General features: G+C 46.0%; 3 long non-coding RNA genes across 3 annotated transcripts; all 3 read right to left on the bottom strand.

Annotated features, from left to right (window-relative positions):
* Window positions 1-5,308: 5,308 nt before the first annotated feature.
* On the bottom strand, window positions 5,309-6,812 carry LOC120370610. The gene is made up of 3 exons (XR_005583831.1): window positions 6,753-6,812; window positions 6,450-6,552; window positions 5,309-5,368 (listed from the first exon to the last, which is right to left on the bottom strand). It is a non-coding gene; the product is annotated as an uncharacterized LOC120370610 (long non-coding RNA).
* A 10,623-nt stretch (window positions 6,813-17,435) lies between these two features.
* On the bottom strand, window positions 17,436-20,420 carry LOC120370612. The gene is made up of 3 exons (XR_005583832.1): window positions 20,384-20,420; window positions 19,408-19,560; window positions 17,436-17,495 (listed from the first exon to the last, which is right to left on the bottom strand). It is a non-coding gene; the product is annotated as an uncharacterized LOC120370612 (long non-coding RNA).
* A 17-nt stretch (window positions 20,421-20,437) lies between these two features.
* LOC120370627 lies at window positions 20,438-25,560 on the bottom strand. Its single transcript, XR_005583852.1, has 3 exons — window positions 25,517-25,560; window positions 22,278-22,401; window positions 20,438-20,496 (listed from the first exon to the last, which is right to left on the bottom strand). It is a non-coding gene; the product is annotated as an uncharacterized LOC120370627 (long non-coding RNA).
* Between the last annotated feature and the right edge of the window lie 226 nt (window positions 25,561-25,786).

A 25,786-nucleotide genomic window follows, 5' to 3' on the forward strand; every position in this document is an offset into this window, starting at 1 on the left:
AGAAACCTCGCTCTCTCTGGGCATACAGGTGCATCTTGATGATCACCTTGCCAAAGCAATACAAGACGTGGCTGTTCTGATCTGTCTTTAATTCGGTGGTAATGGTATCGATGTGGAGTTTTCTGACAGGAATGTAATGAGGTTTATCGTAGGTGATGGTGACAAACTGGTTGTTCCTTCCTCGGACAGGGACACAGTGCAACAGGGGAACAGAAAAGTCCCCCACAAACTCGTGTTCTACAATATCTGTGAACAGATGCAAGAAATTAAAAGCCCTGTGATGTCTGCTGAGAAGGGGAATTTTTGGACTCTGTGCTTGGAGCCCAAACCTAGAATGTTAGCTAGCTCCCCGCTGATAGAAAACATACAAGTAAAATCGGCGGATTTAAGACTAACTTTTCTACCCCCAGGGTCGTAGTTCATGACCACCTCAGGCGGTGTGGGATGACGAGCCACAGTACTGTTCATATGATCCAATAATTCGGGTATGGATGAGTAATAACCTTGTAGTAGGATAAACTCCATGCCACACCTGCAAAGGTGATTTCAAAAGGGGTGTCTTTGTTAGGTAAGGTAATAATTGGAGATATACCAATCTCCTAGAACTGGAAGGGACCTTGAAAGGTCATCAAGTCCAGCCCCCTGCCTTCACTAGCAGGACCAATTTTTGCCCCAGATCCCTAAGTGACCTCCTCAAGGACTGAACTCACAACCCTGGGTTTAGCAGGCCAATGCTCAAACCACTGAGCTATCCCTCCCCCCCAGTGTTGACAGTGTTCCAGCTGTGTGGGTATTGTATTTCCACTAACCCACCTCCCAGGCTCTCCGGAGATCCTAGGGCTTAATTAGCCGTATTGTAAAGTTCAAGCTGGTGTTCTGAGGAAAAACTGCAGAGCTGGCATTGCTGGGCAACGTAATGTAGAACCCGCTGTCGCTCATTTTTCTCTCTCTCTGTCTTTGCAGGAGGAATCTTTGTTTGTTTGTTTTATCCATCTCTAAATGTCACAGAGTTGAGAAGCTTCCACCCAGCTGTTAAACTTATCGCCTCCCTCAACCACTTCACCAGTAGCTGCTTTTTTCTCCCTTTTCCTTTATCTGCTAGAACTTTTTCGATCCTGTAAATCCTGTCTTGTTTGGGGTTTACTTTTTGTAATTCTTCAGGGTAAAAAGATCCAGTAACTGTCTCACCCTCGTAATATTTTAATCAGTATACAGGGCTCTGGCTCCTGGTTAAGGCTTCATCCACTATAAATAGGTCATCAGTAAACGTCTGTTCATAACCTTTTTCAAAGGCTCCTTTGACTTTAGATAATCTCACGTGGTCGCCTTTTCTAAAAGAGGCAACAACCGATTTTATTTTAAAACCATCTCTATAAACTGTTTTCCATATCTTCAGAGAATGTGAAGGATTAACATCAGCAGGTCTGGTACGTATAGTTCTGTGAAAGGTCCGGTTGTCATTCTTTATAAAGTCAGATAACACGTCAATGTAGCGAAAAGTGTTATGGGCTGTAAAATATCTCCACCTCCTCCACATCTTTTTAAAGTTCTGTTAAATTGCTCCACTACCCCTACGTTGACTTCATTATTAGTAACAAAATGGTGAACGCCGTGCTGTTTTAACAATCTGCTAAAAGGTTTGTTTAAAAATTCTTTCCACCGATCAGTTTGTAATTTTTGAGGTATGCGGCCTTCGCTAAAACTAGCTTTAAAGGCCTTGGATACCTCACCATTCATCTGGTCTTTTAGGCCTAAGGCCCAAGCATATTTGGATAGAATGTCTATCACCGTTAAAAAAACCAGGAGTACTTGTGGCACCTTAAAGACTAACAAATTTATTTAAGCATGAGCTTTCGTGAGCTACAGCTCACTTCTTCGGATGCATAGAATGGAACACACAGACAGGGGATATTTATACATACAGAGAACATGGAAAGGTGGAAGTATGCATACCAACAGGCAGAGTCTAATCAATTGAGATGAGCTATCGTTAGCAGGAGGAAAAAAACTTTTTGAAGTGATAATTAAGATGGCCCATAGAAGGTGTGAGGAGAACTTAACATAGGGAAATAGATTCAATATTGAATATCAGGGCTAAAACAAAGTCTGAAGTTCTCAGGGGAATGCCTTCTCTCGGGGCATTCCTATTGGGGCGAATATTGAATCTATTTCCCTATGTTAAGTTCTCCTCACACCTTCTATGGGCCATCTTAGGCTATGGCTACACTTAAACTTCAAAGCGCTGCCGCGGCAGCGCTTTGAAGCGCTAAGTGTAGTCAAAGCGCCAGCGCTGGGAGAAAACTCTCCCAGCGCTGTCCATACTCCACCTCCCTGTGGGGAATAATGGACAGCGCTGGGAGCGCGGCTCCCAGCGCTGGGGCTTTGACTACACTGGCGCTTTGTAGCGCCGCAATTTGCAGCGCTGCAGAGGGTGTGTTTTCACACCCTGCTGCAGTGCTGCAAATTTGTAAGTGTAGCCAAGCCCTTAATTATCACTTCAAAAAGTTTTTTTCCTCCTGCTAACGATAGCTCATCTCAATTGATTAGACTCTGCCTGTTGGTATGCATACTTCCACCTTTTCATGTTCTCTGTATGTTTAAATATCCCCTGTCTGTGTGTTCCATTCTATGCATCCGAAGAAGTGAGCTGTAGCTCACGAAAGCTCATGCTTAAATAAATTTGTTAGTCTTTAAGGTGCCACAAGTACTCCTGGTTTTTTTTTGCGGATACAGACTAACACGGCTGCTACTCTGAAACCTATCACCGTTAAGATGTACTTAAAGCCTCTGTTGTGTTTGGAGAACCGGTGCACATCTACCAAATCTGCCTGCCATTGCATGTCCACATCTGAAACAATGGTCTTGTTTCTTTTAAAATGTATTTGAGCCAGTTTGTGTAAAGTGAAAAAATCTGATCTGAAAGCTAAGCTGTTACCTGTCTTCTATTTAAAGTTTTACTGTGCTTTTTGGCCACTCGAAAAAGAGGATTCCCCCACCAAAGCTCCCAGCTTCCCTGGGGATGTAATATATTTTCATTAACAGAGCTGTCTGTGGAGACAGGACTGTTCCTGGTACCGTCTTTTACTAACGCAAGTATGGAGGGGGATACAGTCACAGGGACACATTTAAATAAGTTTAATTAATTGCCTGGTTTAACACAACCTTTGACAGCCACCTGTAAAAATGGATGCCATGACCCCTAGAACGAAGGACTCTGAGCTGGTTCATTCTTCTATTTTGTCCTTTTCCAGATTTTCCTCTTGAGATCTGCATCTCAGACAGGAGCAAAAACAGCTGATGCACGACAGGGCTACTGATGTGTAAGTTCTTAAAGGCCTCTAGAAAGGCATCATCGACCTGTTGAGAGATTTTCAGACAAAAGACAGTGTAAGCAACCCCCTGCTTGTTCTTAGATTTATGCAATGCCAAGTCGATTTCTAATCCCATTATACCCCCATGATCGACCATCGCTTCTTAATCATTCATTTACCTGAGCAACGTCTTTCCTGTTCACCTTGTCCACCAGTGACTCCCCCAAGCCATGATCATCTTCCAACTTTGGGGGGGGGGTCGTCACACTCATCAGGGTTCAGGGTCGGGTCCCGAGGTATCTATCAATGGTCGAGTCAAAGGGCCCTCCTCGGAACTGTAACTGCTATAGCGCTTTATCCATACAAGCCCAAAGGTCCTCAGGGCTAAAACAAAGTCTGAAGTTCTCAGGGGAGTGGTAAAGGAGTCCATGTCTCCTCTCAGCCTTTCCACAATTCATAAAACACGTCTTCTTGGTAAGAGATGGCCTCCTCTGCCCAGCGCTGGGACTTATGAAGTGATGTGCTGCACTCTGATTGGCAGAGGGCATTGGAAAGAGTTCTTAGAGGGGTCACACGACCCCCTTCTGGGAGGTTCACCCCTTCCGAGAACCTACCTTGTTTTGGTCAACTCTCCTCTTGGGGCAGTCCTCTGCAGCTGAAACCCATCGCAACTGGTAAAGGGTGGTGAGAGGAGTTCCTAGAGGGGTCACATGAAGCACTTCCGGATGGGTCACCCCACCCCAGAATTCCCCCCAGTTGGCCAAATCTCCTCTTGGAGTGATCCCCAGTGGCTGAAACCCATCCTGATCGGTAGATGGCAGTGGGAGGAGTTCTTAGAGGGGTCACACAAAGGACAGGTCACCTGCCCCGGAACTCCCCTTGATTGGTCAAGTCTTCCCTCGGGGCATTCCTATTGGGGCGAAACCCACCCTGATCGGTAGATGGCAGTGGGAGGAGTTCTTAGAGGGGTCACATGACACATCTTGCTGCCGGGGTCAAGGGGTGAGGTTAACATTTGATTGATGGTAGGGCCCCTATACCACTGGAGCGCCTTGTTCTGTTGGTCTCCGTTCTGCTTCATTCGCCAAGCGCTCGGCCAGGACAGATGTCACTTATGAGCTCAGTTGCCACCAGCTGGACAGTGGGACTTGGATCTTTCTCTAGGACCTGGAGAGCTGAAATTACAGGAGGACATAACATTAGTGAACAGACAGCTAAGCGTGATCACAGAACCTTGAAGTACCTGAGCAGAATGATCACATGGAAAAATGTGAAACTGGGCTCAGTCCTTTTATTGGGGGTGGAAAATACATGAGAGATGAATAGGCCTCACTTTTCATATAGTCACCTGTGCCTGAAATAGCTGGAGACTTATTACTTCTGAATACCACACAACAGCAGCTCTCCAATACAAACAAAGCTTTAGGGTCCCCCATTGGGTCCCTTCCACGCTCCTAACTGTGGGGAGACCCTGACTCTACCAGAAAGTCATCCACTCCGCTGCAAATGGAAGAAGGTCCATTGTTTCAATAGCTTCCACTTTTCAGTTATTTTCCAGCTCTATTCAGGAGCCACTGCCTGAGCTCAACTAAACCTGGAATTTAACACAGGCCAGGTCCAAGCTGGTTTGCGCATGATACAGGGCACCTACTGGAAGCAAAATTGCTGGTGGGAAATTTGGGGTAGCAGAAAGTGGCTACTTCTTACTTGGGGAGTCCACAGAGAGCCAATAAAGCCCAAAGTGTGGAGAGCACTGGCTGGGGAGGGGGCATTGCCAGGACAACCAGGAGATGCACTGACTCATATCACACCTTCTGCAGCTTCCTCCTTCAGGGGAAATTAAGGCTGACTTTCTACTGGGCAAGAGTGAATTTGTCCTTTGATGTGTGGCTGATGCACTTTGCACCAGTGGTATCGGTTACTGCTGCTTGTCAGCTAAATTCCTTTATAACTCATTAATGAGCAGGACTTCAGCTGTATTTATCACTTACACATCAGCAGATGTTCCAGGTCCAGCCATTTCATACGCTGAGTGTCTGTGTGTTCCAGGATGATGCCTAAATACACAATGTCAAATAAATAACAACAATAACAATAAAACCTTCCCTTGTTGAGTGCAAAGTGATATTAGCAGCCCCTAGACAGGTCTTTGGGGTCTCCTACTGTGGGCCTAAGGGTGAGCTGTGGGCAAGAGGATGCTAGAGCAGTTTAGAGTCCACACTGAAGAGAATGAGAGAGACATTTTTTAAAAAGAATGTTTACATAAAACCCATTTGCTTGATGAAACAGTCTGTGCTCCTCTTGCCACTGCAGTCAGTTATTGGAGACATACTAAGATAGTGTTTGGTCTAGTGGTCTGAGCAAAGGACTGGGGCCAGGAATAAGCGAGTTCTAAGCAGGGATCTCACAAGGTGACTGATAGGTGAGCCCCAATGCCTGCCTGTCTCACATGGGTGTGCTAGGGCCAAACAGGAGGAACCTAATGCTTCCTTGACAAGGTGCTGTGGCCAGGAAGGTGAAACAGCAGGCGCTATGGGGAGGTGGGCTGCTTGCCCCCCAGTGATGAAGTCGCAGTGAGGAGCACTGAACAGCACTGGGTAGGTCTGCACTTTGAGCTAGGGGTATCACACCCAGTTCAATGGGACGGGCCCACACTAGCTCTGACAGCGCTAGCATTAGAATGTAGCTAAGGCAGCACAAGCCGTGGGAGGAGCAGCCACTGTGAGAATAGACTTTGGGGTTTGGATGGGATCATACTTGGGGTGGTTAAACCTCCTGCTGCTCCTGCCGCCGCAGCTACTCTCTATTTTTAGCACAAAGGGCTAGTGCGGGTGTGTCTCATCAAGATGGGAATTATACCCCCAGCTCAAAGTGTAACCATGCCCTACGTGACAGTGTCCCAGGCACTACTACGAAATGACTGCACCGTGCTTCCCCTGCAACAATCCCGAAGCACTTTATAGCAACTAATGAATTCCTCCGACTACCATCCTGGAGAGGTAGGGACATTAACATCTCCATCTATGGGTGGGAAGCTGAGGCACAGAGAGATTAATGGCAGCTCAGTGCTGCACAGTGGGATTTTTTCTGTCTCCCTCAATGGGAATATCAAAAGGGACACTGGGCATCATCTCTCACCAGCTAAGTTGGCGGCACCTGCCCGGATCCCTTCCCAGCTGCTACTGAAGGACGCGATGGTTGTGCTATACAAGTTCTCCAGCAGTTCTGCATTTTCTTTGGCCTAGAGGAAATCAGGGACACATGAGCTCTCTCTGGCTAGAAGTGCCCTTTGACTGCCAGCACATGCTTTTATGAACCACAGGTAAATAAGAGCAAGAACAGGTGGCTGGGTAGAAGTGGAAAAAATGGGAATCTGGGGCAGATTTACATTTCCCATCACCCTCCAGTCAATAATCTCCTACAGTTCAACAGCTCACTCACAAGGTGTCTGCAAATGTCCATCTGGAGCTCTTCAGGCTTCAGCTCGGCTCTGCCACCAAGGTGCTTATTGATCGCATGTTGGAGTCTCTTCAGTCCCAAAAACGGGAAACAGAGGTGAAATGTAGCTCTGCATTCCTGAAAAAGAGCGTCACACCATTGACTTGTTCCCTACCGAGTGCTATGTTCAGTCAAAGGGAACTCATCTGCGTGACTGCTCATCTATTCCAGGACAAAAAAGGATTCATCTGGATGTGACTGGCAGAAACATGCAGGAATGACTAATAGAGGGGAGAGCTTCCACTGAAACCTGGAGGTAGCATCAATGTCTTTTGGGAACAGATATACCGATGAAAGCTGCTTCACCAGGCACAGCTGTGGTCTCTCCTCTGTTCTGGGGAGGCAGGGGCCTGGGGTGAAGAGTCAGACAGGAACAGAGACCTGTAGGGTCAGACCCATGACCTATCCTGGATTCTGGTGAGGCAGCCATGGACCAACCTGGCTGGAAGTGACTCAGCAGGAGGGCAATGAACTGAGGGGAGAATTTGGGCCTCCACAACAAGCAGGAATAGCAGTGCTCCCCTGGCACTGGGAGGAAGATTCCTTTGCCTTAGTAAATAAGTCACTGTTGGTCTTACCATTGAAACCTCGGGACTTGGGTCTTGCAGGTGCAGCAGAAGTATGACCCAGCTCTTTCGAACCTGCTCAGCGAAATAGGCCTTCCATTTTTTCTTTGTCAACTGAGCCAGGATGCCAAATAGGACAAAGGCCACTGAGCGAAGACCATCATTCTCCTACAGCCAAGAAAGCCCCACAACTTGGTAAGTAAGGGACAATCCCATCACGCACCTCACACAGCCGTCTCTTCTACGCTAAAGTAGAGTGATTGCAACTACAGCTAGTCAGATAAACTTTAATTAACCAATTTTTATTCGAATTTTCTGATTCATGAATATATTTTAGAGACAGTTCAATTTTGATGAAATTCCTCCAGAAGCCAGGCAGGGTCCTTAGAAACCTGCCTGGTGTCTTGCCAGTACACCCATCCAGCTCCTTGGCAGCCAATCTAGCAGGCTGACTGGGATCATAGGCTTCCAGGCTCCCAGCTTTGGGGGGAAGGATAGCTCAGTGGTTTGAGCATTGGCCTGCTAAACCCAAGGTTGTGAGTTCAGTCCCTGGGGGGCCATTTTGGGAACTGGGATAAAAAGCTGAGGATTGGTCCTGCTTTGAGCAGAGGGTTGGACTAGATGACCTCCTGAGGTCCCTTCCAATTCTATGACCCTGGGGGTCCTAGCTCTCAAATTTGCAACTCCCTGGCACCTCTAGCTCCCAGAGTTTCCTGGGTTCCCAGCACCAGGATAGTCTGAGAGCAGACTGCCCCGGGCCAAGGCTTCCAACAGAGCTAGGTTGTGAATTCTGTTTCACAAGGAGTTCTGAAGTTTGGGGGAGGGGTTCCCACAAATAGGAACAAAACCAAAATTTGAAATCTCAAAAATTCTCTGCAAAACAGAATTATCATTCCAACCCTCTCAAATAAAAACAGTATAGAGCAGGCCCAACACTTTCTATTGCACTCTGTAACCCCCTTTTCATGGTTATCTAGCTACCTAATCTAGTATTCAGACTTTCTTTGAGGTTCTCAGTGGCAATCAAGAACAGAAGGGTGAGACTGTGGGAGCAGGGATGTCATACCCGTCCTCCTAATGTTCTCCTCCTCCGTAAAATACTTCCCTTCCCTGGGGCCTAAAATCTCTGCACTCTGACATGAGCAATGCCCAGGGAGTCCACATCACACATCGTAAATCGAGTCTAATCAAGATCGGTTGAACTGGGGTTGGAGAGTTCTGTTCACATACATCGTCAAAGTAGGCCCGGATCTGTTCGGTGAGGTCTTTGAAGGAAGAACCAATGTCCTTCTCTTTCAGCTCCTTCAGGACTTTGGCCAGTGCTTTCATGCTCTCACCAATCACTTCAGAACTGAAAACGTCATGTAAGGCCCCGATCAGTATGTCCAGAAGAAACTTCTTGTATTTTTTCACCTGTACAAACATACGACATTAAAGAAAACTTATCACTGATCACACTTCTAAGAACTTTTCTTTAGCAGTTATGAAGCTGTGGGAATTTCATCAACCCTCTCTCCCTCCTGACATCTATAGCTATATTTCAGACCAGGTGCTAACTACAATGAGCCAAACTCGGTAACATAATACACGTGCATAATCCTATTATTAGATTTCTAGTTACTTAGATTCCAAGGCCAAAAGGGTTCATTGTGATTATCCGGTCTGACCTCCTGCATAACATAGAACTTCTCTGAAATAGTCTCTGAACTAGAGTACATCTTTTAGAAAAACATCCAATCTTGATTTTAAAATTGCTAGTGACCGAAAATCCACCACAACAACTTTTGGTAAATTGTTCCAATGATTAATTAAAATTACTATTAAAAATGTACGCCTTATTACCAGTCTGAATTAATCTAGCTTCCTTTTTCTCCATTGAATCTTGTTATACCATTGTTTGCTAATGTGAAGAACCCATTATCAAAATTTGTTCCCATGTGAGTAGTTATAGACTGTCCTCAAGTCACTCCTTAACCTTCTCTTTGTAAAGCTAAATAGATTGAGCTCCTTGAGTCTATCACTAAAGGTATATTTTCCAATCCTTTGATAGTTCTTGTGACTCTTCTCTGAATCCTCTCTAATTTATCAGCATCCTTCTTGAATTGTGGACATCTGATCTGGACACAGCATTCCAGCAGCACTCACATGAGTGCCATATTCAGAGGGAAAATGACTTCTTTACTCTTCTTCAAGATTCCTCTATTTATGCCTCCAAGGATCATTTCAATCCTTTTGGCCACAACTTCGCATTGGGAGCTTATGTTCAACTGATTATCTGCCATGGCTCAAGTTTTTTCTCAGCATCATTGTTCCCTGGGATAGAGACTCCCGTCCTGTAAGTATGGCCTGCATTTTTTGTTCCTAGATGTATACATTTACATATGGTTACATTAAAGTGCACATTGTTTGCTTATGCCCAGTTTACCAAAGGATCCAGCTTGCTCTGTATTGACTGCAAAAAAGGTGACTAGGGTATGGGAGAGAGCAGAATTTGGCCTAGTGCATTGTGTGCAACCTCTGTAAACTCTGAGCAATTATTTCCCTTGGATTCTCTACTTATGTTGCATCCTATTCAGTATTCTCTCATACCTTCACAGGCGCCCCATCGACTATATTTCCCAGGCCTCTTACAGCCATCTGACGGACAATGCTGTTCCTATCCTGTGACCTTTCTTCCAAGATGCGCAAGACACTCTTAAGCAACTTCTTCTCCCTGAGCATGGGATCAGTCATTAGCTGAAATAAAATCAACATGTCCATTAGCACCAATATGATCCTTAAGATTGGGAATAGAATTTGAGCCGGCATAGAATACACTAAAAACAACAAGGAGTCCTCCTATAGCCACAGTCTTGTGGATACAGACTAATATGGCTACCCCTCTGATACGTGGCACTGACCTCAGTGAGTCTTCTGTGGCTCAGGCCTCTGGCTAAGTCCCAAAGTCCAAATGAACCCCTTCTGGGCTAGTCAAGAACAGTCCCATTGCCCTCACTAGGGTCTCCAGCCCCAACTCTGGGTCCTTGAAATTCTGCTCTTTGTTCAAGCTCTCCGTAAGCATTGTCCCCTTCCTGGGGCTTATGCCACTGTAAGTGGTAGGGGATCCAAGGCCTGCCCATAACTCTGAGTTCAAAACCATGGACCCTGTAAACAGTAGTTAGGCACCGCTTGATTTCAGTTCATTGTTGCTTTTTCCTACCAGCCACTTTTAGCTTCACCCTCACCTCAAGGTTCAAGTTCTTAAGGACTCTCTTCCTGCAAACCCAACTTAAGCAAATGCTGCCAGAATCAAACTCTGGCAATCCCTGGAATTTCTGTGGCCAGAGAGCAGCATCGTTTCTTGCCCCTCCAGTTCCTGGCAGGAACTGACCTGCTAAGGCCCTGCAGCTCCTTTTAGCTGAGCCTGATGGGCTCCGATTGGCTGCTCTCATGAGGCCTCTCTAGACAGACCCAGATTTGTGGCTCTTTTCCTGGGGCAGGGTGCAGTAGGACCATGGGGCCTCTTGTAAGGAGCCTCAAAGCCCAGGAACAGCCCATCCCAGACACAGATCGATTGTTTTCCTTAGAACCAGATGAGCCCCTAAGATAGTTACTTAGCATAAGTGGAAATATGATGCAGATGTTAGAAGAGGGCTGTAGAAAGGGAGGATGGTCCAGCAGTTAACACACTTGTCTAGGACTTAGGAGACCCAGGTTCAAATTCCTGCTCCCTCAAAGACTTCCTGGGTGACCTTGGCAAATCACTTAGCCCTTCTGTGCATCAGCTCCCTGCCTGTAAAATAGGAATAATAGTGCTTCCCTACCTCCCAGGAGTGTTGTGGGGATACATACATACATAAATGAGTTTTGAGGTACTCAGATACAATAGTCATGAGAACCTAAGAGAGATGTGAATGTATTTGTATGTTGCTTGTTTTATAGTATTAGGACACTAGGTTCATTCCAAAGATCTGCTGAGTGAAACCAAAACCAGGAGCTGTTGGTTAGTATCAGCACTGGGACTTGGCAGAAGAGGTCCAGTACTTCAAACTCTGTCTGTATCTCTCTCAGCCAGCACCTGTGGTTGTGTAGCTAGTATAGGCAATGACAGCAATACAAATATCAGCGAGAGAATGACTCCGAAAGGTAGAATGAAGTTCCTTGTCAGGTTTCCATATAAAGGGGGAACCAGTCTACTATCTAAAATGACAGTTACTCCTATGAACTGAACTGTACAACTCCTTAAAAGAAAGGCAAACAGACAGTGGTCTAATGGTGAAACTGCTCTTCGGAGCCCTGTGTCTTACCTGGGCAAGGAAAGCTGTGCCGGTGATTCGGAAGTTTTCCATTGGGGAATTCACCCAGGGGAGGAGGCTCTGGATGATCTCAAGGGTTATTAGTCCAAATCTTAGCAGACCACTGGAAGGCAAAAAACCACTTATGGGGTCGATTGCACACTTCAAAAACTCAGCTGCTCTGAGCAGACAGCTCTGATATCTATGGGTGGGAGCTGTGTGTTTCACCCAGGGCACCCCCACAAAGCTATAAACTGGAGGTTCCTCTCAGCCACTCTATTTGCTACTGATTCCCAAGGATAAAATCATGCCTCTTAGATCTCTTACCTCACCAGCAGACACACTCCCTCATGGTGAGTCTGGGGGTTTTCAAGCAGAATCCATGTTTTCTGCGTCCTGAGCACTCTCACCAGTCTCTCATTCCTAGCTTTGGAAAGCACAGATTCTAACGCTTGGACAGAAAACCTGGGGAAAGAGAGGCACAGAACTGCAGCAATCGGTAGGAAGGTGCAGCCTGAACAGAGTCAGGAAGCCCAGGTTACTTGTCAGGTCTGCTGTTCATCGACAGTTCATCCACTGGCAATATCCTGGACACCAGTGTCCCTGGAAGGACTTGATGCCAGGAGGTATGTTTCTGTCTAATACATCTCATATAACTAGTTTTGCTAGGGACAAAATTTTGCAGTCATTTTTCACTTTCTGCAAGGAGTATGGATACTAGCAGAGTACAAGGATATAAAAAAGATACACGATCAGGACCCAAAAACTGGGGGGCATAGAATGTGGTGATCATTAGTGGATATTTTGGGGTTGTATCTCCAGATATGAGGTGACAGAGTGCTGAGGGTATGCACTTGAGTCAGCACTCTGGTCACTATTAGTACTAATTCAGTTCCTTACAGAAAGCCTAATTGGACAGAGGTGTAGCTGATTACGAGGTCAGATTGGGGCTAGTGAGTCATGGAACCAATCATTCCATTAACAGGGAAACTGTATAAAAGGACATGGGCAGGAGCCCTTTGAGGGGAACAGACAGAGAAAGAAACTTGGGTGACCAGATATCCCGATATTTGGGGCTTTTTCTTATACAGGTGCCTATTACCACCCACCCCCTGTCCTGATTTTTCACACTTGCTGTCTGGTCACCCAAAGAGAAACAGAAAGACAAAAGCTGGGAGAGCCTGACAAAGTGAGCTCTCTGAGTGGAAACACCTTCCCCCCATTTTGGAGAAGAGTTTAGAAAGTTGAGATACAAGATAAAGGTGCTATGTATTGGTAGGGGGATTAAATAGACTTCACGTTGGTGTTTACAAGCAAGAAAGTCTCAACGTGGTCTGTGTTTGTAGAAGATGTGGGGGTGCAACACCCCTCTGTCACAGCTGGGGCTCATCAGGGATTTCCCTGTTATCTATGCAAATAGAGAGCCTGCTGGAGAAGCCGGGGTAGAGGTCTGGCAGTCCAGGTGATGGAGGGAACACACTGAAATGGGTGGTGAAGCAGCAAGGAGAAGTCTAGAACAGGGGTTCTCAACCTTTCTGTTTCTGAGCCTCCTCTCACCTCAACAAGCTATAAATACTCCATGGCCCACTCCCAGGCCTCTGCCCTGCCAGGCATCAGAGTTTGGGGCTCCTGGCTCTAGATTTTAACTCCACAGGGTGCAGGGGCTGGGGCTTTAGTGCAGGTGCTGGGCCTCAGGGCTCCAGCCTGGCTGGGCTCAGAGATTCAGCTTTCTGCCCTAAGCCCCAGCTAGTCTACTGCCAGCCCTGCTTGGCAGACCCCCTAAAACCGGCCCGGTTGAGAACTGCTGGTGTAGAAGACCCCACAGACCTTCTAACAATCCCACCAGGCAGAAAAACAGCCTTTGCTTGCCTGGTAGGTTTAACAGCAAAAAAGCCTTCAGGAATTTATACAGGAACAAGCCCAGATCTGGCAACAACTCCTCCAAAGTCTGGCAAGTCCTGTGACAGGAAATGGAAACCAGGCACAGGAGATCAGACTCTGTAAAATGGGACCTGCGAACAACCCTGATCTGGTTTTGGTTACTCTTAAAGGAGCAGCGGTGAGACCTCACAAGGACAGAACAATGTGGGCCTTTCGACTGACACCCCATTTAACCGGGGAAGCACATATATGGCTCTTAGTGATTAGCGGGCAAGAGATTAGGACGTGATTAAGGCAGCCATGCTGGACGAGGTGGGGCCTGTCCACAGAAAAGTACTGCCAGAAATGGAGAGTTGAAAGATGGATTGAGGGATTAGGCCTCTGTGCATTTGCATAGAAATTGAAAGATTGGACCACTTACTGGTAAGGCCACATACTCAAACTGTGGGGGAGATCATGGACTGCATGATTCTGGAAGTTTCTTCAGAGTCACCCTGAGCATACCTGAGTATAGGTTACGTGGCACCAGCCAGTTAATCTGGACCCCGCAGTTAAAATTACAGAGGAATTTGCAGAGGCGGACATTCCCAGAGTGAGTCAGTGGTTTAAGGGGCTAAAAGATCACTAAAAGATTGCCATATGAGTCTCAAATAAAAGCTCATGTCACCAATATCATTGTGAAACACATCTACAGATGCTGTGTAAAGAGCCATGTCTATGCATTGAAAATTACATTCTTATGATCTGTGTCTAGGGACTAGTCACCAGGAAAGGTGAAAAAATGGTTTTCTTTAAGGCAAGAAATGTTTCTCCATCTGTTTGTTTACATGTAAATTAAGCATGTAGGGTTCACATTCAGTTCAGGACTGTGAGAACTTCAAAGAAAGAAAAGTAACAGGAAGGAGACAGGGAGTGGGGACCCAATTTTGGGGTACACCTCAAAGGTTTGCTCTAGTATATTTGGGGGACAAAGAAGACACCCTGGCATCTTTCACTTAGGAAGTAGATGGACAGCGAGACGGACAGCGGGGTCACTATCAGGCTTGGTTGAGAACGTTGAGTGAGAAACATCTTTAGACAGGAGGTTAACCTGTTGGGTAAGTTTAGTCTCTAGGACCATGTTATGATTTCATTTGATATGTAACCATTTTTTGCTTGCATTCTTTCTCACTGTCACTGGAAATTCTGTTCTTTGACCATCTCTGTTCTTGTTTGCCCTATAAATATATCTAAGTGCTGTGTGTTTTGCACTATAGAGTATAAGTAATAAAGTATAAAGTATAGAGTCTAAAGTATAAGAAGTAAACTGGTGTGTACTGTTCCATAGGGAACAGCACGCCTGGTAATTCTGTGGGTGTTCAGTGGATAAAGGTCTGGACACTATACGGAACGGTCAGAAGACTCGGGGGTTGGTGTGTGCCTATCACTAACCTGTACAAAGAGACTGGGGTCTGAGGAGGCCTGGATGGCAGTGCTTGTTTTGCCAGAGCCTGGTCATTTTAGGGAACTGACCCACAGCAGACACAGACAAGATTTCCTCACTCTAAGGGCAGGCAATGGTAAGGTGCCTCATAACCCTGGAAATTCCTGGGGAGTGTCACACAACTCTATTGGAATTCTTTGTTTCTCTCCCTTCCTTCTAATTACCGGCAAGGGTTGCCCTCAGTATGTTGTTGGTCTTTTTGGAATAGGCTCCAGCTGCTTATCCTTGGCAAAGGCATCTTTTGTCCTGAGGTTCGGCTGACCTGCTGCAGGAGAACAGGAAACAACTCTGGGAGCAGCTCCTGCACAGCTTTGCTCGACTGCTGTGCTGACACCACCTCAAAGATGGCACATGTTGCCTGAAAGGAGAGCATGGTAAAAAATGAGGAGATCTCCCAACACCATCACACCCTCTCTCCCCTTCTGATATCAGCTGTACTGAATTTTCACTTCTGCCGGTAACTTGAATGACTGCAAGCAACTCCCTTAACTCATGGCTCAGTTTCCCACATCTGTAAAAATGTGTATGACCTACCAAGGCATGTTGTGAGTCCTAAGGAATATTTGCAAAGCACTGTGAGCAACCTGGTTCAAAGACTCTCTAATTGCCAGATGTTATTAAGTAAATCAGCCACATACTCTAAAACTGCGTATTTGTTCCACAGACAGCAGAACTGGACTCAGGGAAACAGTACATCAGAGGAGAAGTGCCCACACAGCAATATTCTACCACACTTCTAGCTTTCCATCAGCAGGATTGTCACAGGGCAGAGGAAAGCCTGAAAGGCGTGTCTGTCATCTAACTTACTGAGAGAGGTTCAGCAGCTGCCAAATGCCTGTCAGTTTCAGTCTCTGAGGTGATGCTTTCTTCTTGGCTTGTTGACGTCTTTATTTTTTCTATTAGGACCTGTAGGACCTGAGTGGCAAGCAAGGGGTCTCCCCCCAGAGATCTCCACAGCTCACTGGTGTAACTGCAATTTAACAGAAGTTACATGTGACCCCTGGACACTTTTGTGGCTCAGACTGAATGTGTCCTATTTAAGTAAAGACCAACTTTTCTCCTTGCCTATGAGGAGAAAGTTAGGAGCACTGTCCTCCTTTAACGCTCCTCCTGTTTAAATATTGAGTTTCCAGTTACAGAACTAGGTTAAGTGACCTAGTCTTACTGCAGCCTAACCATTAATACTAGACTTCCGAAGGACAGGACACAGAGCGCCAATCTCAGTTCCTGGTTTCCCACTTCCCAGTAAATATGGAATCCTGAGCATGTGGCTCCCAAAGATCCAGGGTTTGGAAGGCAAGTGGATGAAAGAAAAGCCACATTTCTACTAACTGGACATACAATTATGAGAACGAATATTCATGGCCATCCTAGTTCCCCTTCACAAAGGGTGTCCCTACCCTCTGTTTGCCAGAAGCTGGGACTGGGCAACAGGGGATGGATCATTTGACAGTTATCTGTTCTGTTCATTCCCTCCAGGACATGTGGCACTGGCCACTGTCGGAAGACAGGACACTGGGCTAGATGGACCTTTGGTCTGACCCAGTATGGCCGTTCTTATGGTCTTAGATTCCAGCACTGATAACTGATAACCCAGTTGGGGACCTTTAAATGAAATGATGGATCTGCTTCCAGTCCAGTTTTAAATCCCAAGGACAGCAACTCTATTCTAGCAGCCACACCCTGACCGATACCAAGCGGCGGTCTGATGACAATATTGGCCCTATTCTTTGTCATCAGCCAGGGATTGGACTTGAAGCTGTCATGCTACCAGGAAATCAACAGCAATTGCTAATTTCCAAAGTGAGGTCAATTCAGGTGTCTAGAGAGCCAGGCCGGTTCCAGGCACCAGCCCAGCAAGCAGCTGCTTGGGGCAGGCAATGGTGAGGGGCAGCACATCTGGGTCTTCGGTGGCAATTCGGCGGCTGGTCCCTCACTCCTTCTCAGAGCGAAGGAGTAGAGCTGCACATCGCGATCGCAGGGTTTTTTTATTCCCCGCCCTTTTTTTGCTGCTTGGGGCAGCAAAAGCCCTGGAGCCAGCCCTGCTAGAGAAGTACATGTTTCCAACAATACACTCCAGTTATACCAGTAAAGTTAGGTCTTTAGGATGTCAAAGCAGTTATGAATTAATGGAAACAGAATGACACTTAATTTCTCTCCACACCCCACCTTACCATGCTCTTGGACCTTCCTGGAGAAAGACCCAGGCTCTTAACCATCAGGAATTATCCCAAAATGTCTGCTGCTTAAATAAAGCCCTACATCTCCCAGTAAAGCAGTGGGATCCATGTTTTACCAAGATGAATGCAATAGGTAGCGGTATATACCTGTCCATCGGCAGATGGTTGCTGAGTAGGCTGGAGATCACTGCCTCTAGGTGATGGTGAGCTAAAATAGACACTGCCTCCAGCAGGAATTGCGTCAAGCTGCCCTCCTGGATAGTAGCCATGTGGCTATATATTATATCCACAATAGCTGGCACCTGGAAGGAACAAAACCAGAAAGAAATGTCCCTTTTTCTTTCTCTCCATTCATTCTACAGAATCAAAACCTTTATTTAGACATTTGCTGATTTTTTAGAAATTCCTCAAGAAACAAACGTTCAAATATGTCTGTGTAACTTTAACCCACAACAATTGCCCACACTTGGCTGTAAAAATTAACACTGACACACACACATACAGCGAAACCCCGCTATAACACGATGATCAGGGTCCAAAAAATTAGATCGCGCTAAATGCGGGGTCGCAGTATAGCGGGGTTTACCATTTCAAGCTGGTCAGTTTCAAGCCGGTCGATTTCTCTTGGGCAGAAAACTACTTGCATTTGCGAACTGCCCACCGCAGTAACTGAAAGGGTGGAGCTCCAGCAGCGGGAGCTCTCAGCCATGCGGTGAGAGAGGGAAACACTTGGAGAGAGCAGGGGAGATGTGCAACGGGCAGAGGAAGAGAGAGGAGCAGCTGGGGAGAGAGTGGCTCTTCTCACCAAAAGGGTAAGCGGGGGCAGGTGGGAAGAGGCAGTGGGGAAGGCACATTCCATTTTTTGCTTTTTTTTCCCCCCCTTTGGGGGCACTCCAGCCCCTCTCCCTTCACAAAGCCTCTCTCTCTCTCTCTTTTTCTCTCTCTTTGCGCTTCGCAGCGCTCCAGCTGCTTTTTTTTTTTGGCCTGGGGCGGCCGGAGCCACCTTACAATCGTGTTATAGCCGAATTCGCATTATTACGGGGCGCATTATAGCAGGGTCAGGGGCGGCTCTAGCCATTTCGCCACCCCAAGCATGGTGGCACCCGTGGCTCCGGTGGACCTCCCGCAGGCGACCGGCAGAGCACCCCCGCGGTGTGCCGCCCCAAGCACGCGCTTTGCGTGCTGGGGCCTGGAGCCGCCCCTGAGCGGGGTTTCCCTGTACATACCAGGTAATTTAATGTGGTGGTGCCCAGCTATGCATTAAATAAACCAGCTGGCATGCACAAAAGAAGGCTTTGCTTGCCCAGATTTTGCAGGTGTGATTTAAGCAGCCAAATGCAACCATTTGCCTCGAAGGATGCACAGTTCATAAACAACCACAAGCACAAAATATGCAAGTGCTTTAAACACAGTGTGCAAATGCCTGGGACTATGAACAGGTGACGACCTCTCATTCATTCCTAGCCCTTCACATCTTCGAAACACTGTGCAAACGTGGCAGTTCTGCTGCGAGGGTTCCCTGTCCTGAGGCCTTTCACCACCCTTGATAGAAGATTTGTGGAGTGCTCCTTTCATCTAGCCCTAACGCACTGGGCTCCAGAATAAGGCATATAAATAGTGGATCCCAAAGACACTATAGTTTTCTCCCTCCCTCCTTCTATTCTTAAAGGGTACGTCTACACACCAAAAAAATCCCACAGCAGCGAGTTTCAGAGCTCAGGCCAACCTGGGCCTGAGGGGCTTGCACTATGGGGCTAAAAGTGTAGCTGTTCCTGCTCGGGCTGCAGCCCAGGCTCTGAAACCTGGCAAGAGGGTGGGTCTCAGAGCCCAGGCTCCAGACTCCCTGGGAATGACTACAGGACTATTTTTATCCAGGTAGCCCTTAGCCACAGGCCTCCTAAGAACTGGATGCCTCCAAGTGCCAGTCATTCTGTCTTCTTGTCTTTTCCCCAGAGTGTTTTTTCAAGCCTTTCTTGGCTGAATACTGTGGCAACAAGCCAGACAAATAAATAACCAACCATCTTCCTTTTCCCTTCGATTCTCTCTGTCTATTGCTATTGATTCTGCCATTGCCTAGTTTAGGGTGGGAACAGAGATGGAATCGACTCTATGTCCGAGGGGGAGAAACAGCAAGATTTTTGTTCATTACACATGAGGGCAAAGATCTAAAAGCCTCGAGTTTAGGCAGAAAACCTCTCCAGTTTCCCGTTTTACCTTATCAAGCATGGCATCTCCACACTCCTTCAGTATAACCTTCATCCACAGTCCAGCTGCTGTGGCACAGGTGGGGCTGGCAGACAGCATACTTTCCACTGTGGCCTCAATAAAGGCTGTGGCCTGTTCTGGGGGAAAGTACTCACTAACAACCTGGGAACAAATCAAAAACAGGAGAGACTGCAATGATGTTTGGCTCCAGCACTTGTAAAAATAGAGGCCTAATATCTCTATGGAAAAATATCTATGCATCAGCAAATTGCATCCGACGAAGTGGGTATTCACCCACGAAAGCTCATGCTCCAATACGTCTGTTAGTCTATAAGGTGCCACAGGACTCTTTGCTGCTTTTACAGATCCAGACTAATGGCTAAATTAGTCTGGATCTGATTAATTAACAATTTGTTAATTAGCCTCATGTCCAGCTAGCCATTTGGGATTAAAATTCTCTCCATAGTCTATATACTACATTTTTGTATTCTACACTAATGAGATCAGGTTCGAGGCAAAGCTTCTGTTGCACAGTTAGCACAACATTGTACTGGATATGCAGGAGGTAAGTTTCCAGTTTGTATTCTCTTAGATACACTGCATCTTTTTACAATATATACAATGAAGTCAAGAGAGGCATGCACACAAATATAGGCTAAGGCAAACCCACAAGGTGACAGAATGAAGACTGGATGGGTTCTCAGCTTGATGTTCCACTAATACAGTTTTTCTCATGGATAGCTGGATAGGTACATGTGTGCGCATCTGCATGTGCATTTTCATGGGTGTGCAACATTCTGTGGAATCTGGATTTTACATGGCATTCATAGCACACATCTATGAAAAGCATCTTGCTGGTTACTAGCAACGAATGCCCCTCGCCCACAGCTCGCTCCAAGTACGGAAAGGCATCATGAAAGCGTAAATGTAAAATGAAGGGTGTCTGGTCACTAGAACATCCGCACAAGTTTTTTGAGTCAGTTACCCTGGCCATTTTGGAAGATGCCTGAAACAGAGCCTCGGGGTCCGGAGCTGCTGTTAGTTCTTCACGGAGACATCTCAGCTCCTCTTCCGCTGACCCCAGGTTCATGGGCTGGCCTGGAGTGGAGAAAAGGAAAAAAAGTACTGTAACGACTAATGAAACTGAACCTCTACTGCATGGATATTCATACAGGAGGATCCATGTGCTAGGCTGTTATCAGCATAGTGTAAAATCTTGGCCCCATCAAAGTCAACGGCAAAACTCCAGTTGACTATAATGGAGTCGGGATTACACCCTAAATGTCTGAAAGTTAACAGTAGTGGTATGTTATTGTGACTGATACAGGATTGAACAAGCACCGTATTCAGCTTGGAGCAGCTTTCTGGGGGTGTCTGGTTTCAGTAGCCTCTCTGCTCTCACTATTTACATCTAATCTCACATTCAAGTACAACTCATGGAGGTAGATGTGAGGGGTTCCAATGTAGAAGCGAATCCCTCCACCAAACTCTCGTTGTAAAAGAGATGGGGCTGGACAAAACCTTCGGCAGGAAACCCAGGCTCATCCGTCACTTCTAAACAATGCTGGGATTTCTATGTTGTACACTCAAAGACTGGAGTCCCTTGTTCTGTTTCTGAATCACCAACACTGTTTTTTAGGACTGATTAATAATAATTAGAAATAGGGTGATCAGATGTCCCAATTTTATAGGGACAGTCCCGATTTTGGGGTCTCTCTCTTATATAGGCTCATATTATCCCCCACCCCAGTCCTGCATGAGTTTCACATTGGCTGTCTGGTCACCCTAATTGGAAATGGCCTTAAATAATAACCAAGATCTATCCCTTTACATCTAACCATTAGGTGAAAAGAATATCCTACGCCGGGGTCGGCAACCTTTCAGAAGTGCTGTGCCGAGTCTTCATTTATTCACTCGAATTTAAGGTTTCGCGTGCCAGTAAGATAATTCAATGTTTTGAGAAGGTCTCTTTCTATAAGTCTATAATATATAACTAAACTATTGTTATATGTAAAGTAAATAAGGCTTTTAAAATGTTTCAGAAGCTTCATTTAAAATTAAATTAAAATGCGGAGCCCCCCGGACTGGTGGCCAGAACCTGGGCAGTGTGAGTGCCACTGAAAATCAGCTCACGTGCCGCCTTCGGTACCCGTGCCATAGATTGCCTATCCCTGTCCCACTCTTTCACAAATGGGAAAATGGCCTACACTTACTCCAATAGCTTTGAATGCTCATGACAGAGGGCTGCTGCAAGAACTTTTTGTTTAAAGAATTAGTCCAGGAAACCCCTCCAATACAGCCAGTGGCAGGGTAAAGAGAATGAAAATGTTTAGTACCAAGGGCTTGTCTACATGGAGATAGTCAAGAAAGCTAATCCAAATTCATTTTCAAACTGCATTAGTTAAACTTCATTAAACACCTCTGGGGACACACTTATTTAGAATTAAAGGGGCCTTTTTCAGGTTAGTTTAATTCATGTAATTCACTAAAATTAAGAAGGGCCATTTTCATTCAGAATCAGAGCATCCACACGTGTTTAATGACACTTTAAAATTTACACCTTTAGTTCATTTGGATTAACTCTCCTTAGTGTCCCTGTGCAGAGAAGCCCTAAGGAACTGAGCAGTTATCTACCTGGTGCAGACCATTTATTATTTGTACAGTTCCCAGAAGTGTGCCACACTCTTTACACATCATAATCGTCTCTTCTAATGAGCTATTTACAAGATGCCCACCACTCTGTTATCTAAGTGCCAACAGACAGGACAGAAAGAACTAGAGAGGCAAAAAATGGACATTACAACAGTGAAAGAAGGTGAAGAATTACTTATACCTGCTAATGGGGAAGAATTACTTATACCTGCTAATAGTCTCCTCACCTTGTATACAGAGAAGGCAGCTGATACAGTCAAACACCCACTGACGAGACGTGGCCAGTGAATCACAGCTGTATGGTGCTATTGCTCCAATCAGAGATCCAAACTGATGAAAAGTTTCCTGAGTCTAATTAAAAAAGAATGAAGAATGAACCTTCTCCAGCTGTACTAGACTTCACTTGCCATCTTTATTGTTGATACCAGTCAGCTCTGTGTTTTTGGGGAACCAGGGCACAGTATCTAGCTTGTGTGACTCATGAAGGACACCCCCAATTCCCATCTCTGTTTGAACCAAAACCGATCAGAGAAAAGGCTTGCAGAGAACAATAAAGGGTTTGGGGAGACATACCTAGACGCCTCCTGACAAGGGTGACAAGATTAAGACATCTCCATTTGCATACAGAATGAAGAACAGAGACAACTCCGCATGCCTCAACTGCATGAAAGATGGAATAGGGATTAGCATAAAGAATGAAGAACAGAGAACCGCACTGAACTCTGGGACCAGAAAGCAGGGACGCATTAAATCATGGGAATCCCTGCTCCAGATGCTAATGAACCTATGCCTGCACACACTCAGCTCAGCAATTATCCCAGCCGCGGTGGGGAATCAGAGGGCTCTGGGCTGCCCTCAGCAGCGGGGAGCCCAGAGCCTTTTAAATCCCAGCCACGGCGGGGATTTAAAAGGCTCTGGGCTCCCCTCCGCGGCGGGGAGCCCAGAGCCTTTTAAATCCCAGTCGCGGTGGAGAGTCAGAGGGCTCTGGGCTCCCCGCTGGCGGCGAGGATTTAAAAGGCTCTGGGCTGCCCTCCACGGCGGGGAGCCCAGAGCCTTTTAAATCCCAGCCGCGGCTAAAGCAGCCAGCTGAATTGCCCCCCCCCCCCAGGGCAGCAATTCAGCCGGCTGCTTGGGGCGGCAAAAACTGTAGAGCCGGCCCTGGGCAGTAAATATCATTATGCCGCTATAGAAATCTACAGTACCCCCACACCTTGAATACTGCATGCAGTTTTGCTCATCTCACCTCAAAAAAGATATGTTAGAACTGGAAGAAATACAGAGAAAAGTAACAAAAATTATTAGGCATATGGGACAACTTCTCATATAAGGAGAGATTAAAAAGACAGGGACTTTTCAGCTAGGAAAAGAGACGACTAAGAGGGACTATGATAGAGATCTATCAAATCATGATTGGTGTAGAGAAAGTCAATAAGGAAGTGTTATTTAGTCCTTCACATATCACAGGAACAAGGGGTCACCCAATGAAATTAATAGGCAGCAGGTTTAAAACAAAAAAAAGGAAGCATTTCTTCACACAATGCAGTCAACCTGTGGAACTCATTGCCAGGGAGAGGTTGTGAAGGCCAAAAGTATAACTGGGTTCAAAAAAGAATGAGATGAGTTCACGGAGGATAGGTCCATCTCTGGCTACTAGCTAATATGGTCAGGGATGCAACCCTATGATCTGGATGTCTCTAAACCTCTGACTGCCAGATGCCGGGGCTGGGACTGTCCAACAGGGGATGGTTCACTTGACAATTGCCTTGTTCTGTTCATTCCCTCTGATGCATCTGGCACCCACCACTGTCAGAAGACAGGATACTGGGTAGATGAACCATTCTTCTGGGGGATCCAGGATAGCCACTCTTATGGTTTATGTTCTTAGCTGATTACATAGAAATTCAGCTTTAGCATCCTGGGAGCATAAGAACCAAGAATGCATTTGTGACACTGGCAGACCAGTCAACCTGTGTATGACCCATAATAACTTAACAAGAGGCACTTCTACTGTGTCAAGACAGTTCACGTGCATGTGAATTTCAAAGAGATGTATTAGACTAACAATCATCAACTCATTCAAAAATGAACAATAGATGCTAAGTGTATTTGTCTGTGGTTATCTATACCCAGTTAGAAGTTTCACAATGTAACTAAATTAGCTTGTAGATGCTAATTCCCTTTCATGGCTTAATTGCCTTAATTATGTGTGCAAGGTGTTCAGTTAGCCTTAAAATCAAAGATGTAAGACACTTCAGGAAACCAATCATTTCTACATTATCTTCAGCTTAACTATCTGTGTTATAATGGAAGAATGGCTAATTACCTTATGTGAATGAATGTAACTAGTTTACTGGGTATGCACAGGAAATAGAAGATTATCTTCAAAGCAAAGTACAACAGGCCATCCACATTGGGGGAAGGGCCTTCTGTGACAATTTCTGTGAGGTAGGCTTGTCAGCCTGGTAGAATAGCTATAAAAGAGAAGGCTCGGGCCTGATCCTATCATCTCTAGACTGCTTAAATGTTGAACAGGGACAGTGTAAGCCATAGGACAGAGATCTTCCAAATAATCATTTGGAAGAACCTGGAAAATGCCTGGAAAAACTAACAGACTTTACATCTAAGCTGCCTTTGGATTCTGATCTGTTGGGATGATTCCAGAGAGACTTTTACAAACCAGCAGTTTATTCCATCACTGTTGTGATCCTGAACTATGAACATGGAAAGTCACTTGTCTGGATATTGATCTTTTAACCATTTGTAACTCTTCTTTCTTTTAACAATAAATCTTAGATTTAGTTAAGGATTGGCTGACAGCGTGATATTTGGGGAAGACCTGAGATTCACATTGACCTGGGGATAAGCATCTGGGCCTTTATGATCAGTGAACCCCACATATGGTAAATCAGGTTTCCAGTAACCCCTCACTATATTAGACATAGAATATCAGGGTTGGAAAGGACCTCAGGAGGTCATCTAGTCCAACCCCTGGCTCAAAGCAGGACCAATCCCCAGACAGATTTTTACCCCAGTTCCCTAAATGGCCCCCTCAAGTATTGAACTCACAACCTGGGGTTTAGCAGGCCACTGCTCAAACCACTGAGCTATCCCTCCCCCCTCTTCCAAGACAGGGATGTTTAGATGGGAGCCAAGGTCTGAAATGCCAAAAGGGGACCGTGTTTGGCATCTTGTTAACAAGGGTGGAAGCTCTTTTGTTGTTGACTTGGTGAATCTAATGATAGAATAAGCCATCAGTTTGGCGGTTGTCTCCCTCTACTTCTTGCAGTCTGCCCGCAGTGTGCTCACAGCATTGTTGTGTAAACCTCTCACTCACGGAAGCAGAGGGATGTTAGTCACCTTGAGATCCCAGCTGCTGTCCTGGAAGAGTTTTTCATGCATTTGCGTTGAGTGTCAGATCTGACGTAAGCAGGGAAGTCAGCTCAAGGAAGAGTATGGCTATACTCACTGTGCTATGAACTGTCCCTAGATAGGCAGTCAGCAGCTGGGTGCTGGCCTGCAAGGCCCGTTCTCTCTCCCACTCCTTCCCCGAACTGAACCATGTCCTGAGGAGCTGTTGGTAGAGCAGGGGAATGGACAGAGTTAGTACCAGAAAATCCCTCCCAAAAGTTCCTCTTAAACAGGTTTAATTGTCACTAAAATCCCTCTCCAAAGCATCTGACCTCCATGTAGCAAAGGAATCACATGTCTAATGGAAGAGCCCCTTAGATATACAAGT

This window comes from Mauremys reevesii, linkage group 1 (assembly GCF_016161935.1).
Source record: "Mauremys reevesii isolate NIE-2019 linkage group 1, ASM1616193v1, whole genome shotgun sequence".
Classification (NCBI taxonomy): Eukaryota; Metazoa; Chordata; order Testudines; family Geoemydidae; genus Mauremys; species Mauremys reevesii.